Raw genomic sequence first — 958 nt, forward strand, 5'->3', positions numbered from 1 at the left:
TTACTGTAGCATGACACTGGGGGTGTTACAAATCTCCTCCACTACAAGAAATCTCGTCCCGAGATTTAAGTGGGGAAGTAAAGAGTAACTTCGGGATAACTAATCCTTATAGGGTTAAGTATCTGGTGAACAACTCAGGGAATGAGGCAGAAGTATCCCTCGAGTTGAAACTTATTAAAACATCGAGAGCAAAGTATGAAGGTACAATAGGGAGTTTCAAACGAATGGACAAACGATTGATACCTGAACAGAGTGTGAGAAAGGGGTTCAGAGCATCGGGAATAGATCATCTCTCGAAAGGCGGCTCGTGACATGATACGAAGCCAAATGCAAGAATATTTCAGAATCAAAGATATACAGGAGAGTCAGGTTCCGAACTTATGGAACTGTGGGTTATGGGCCCACCATGTGGGTTAATAGAAGAAAGGGGGCCGATAGCAAGGCATGTCAGATGATAGACTGTCAGTTATGTTGGCAACAACATTGGTACCAAGGGCGAGGGACGAAGAGGACCATTTTCCTGCTCGTTGAACGAGGCGGACCAATAGGCAAAGTTCTCGTCCATCGGGGGTTACCAGGATGTCGTCAGCAATAGTAACAGGGTCACACTGACAGAGTTGTAAACCAAGGTGTTTCCATAAGCAGGGAATTATTTCTGCTTATAACATATATAGATCACAAGAAAGGTTGAGCAAACCAATGGAAAGGAAAATGTGTTTATCGAATCAACAACCCAAAGGAAGGGAAGATGTGTTTACTCATAAGAGTTGGGATTATATCCCTCCCAAGGGGAAGCGGAGCAGGATATACATGATATGACAACAAGTTTAAATATCATTTAGATAAAGGGGGCGAGGGGATAATCATGATATTACCCATACAATGGTGTTTGGATAATAGATCAAGAAACACTCGACAGTGTGCTTCCAATGTTCATGGTTGATATTCGGAACACCTC

Source organism: Triticum dicoccoides, chromosome 1B, assembly GCF_002162155.2.
Source record: "Triticum dicoccoides isolate Atlit2015 ecotype Zavitan chromosome 1B, WEW_v2.0, whole genome shotgun sequence".
In the NCBI taxonomy this organism is placed as follows: Eukaryota; Viridiplantae; Streptophyta; class Magnoliopsida; order Poales; family Poaceae; genus Triticum; species Triticum dicoccoides.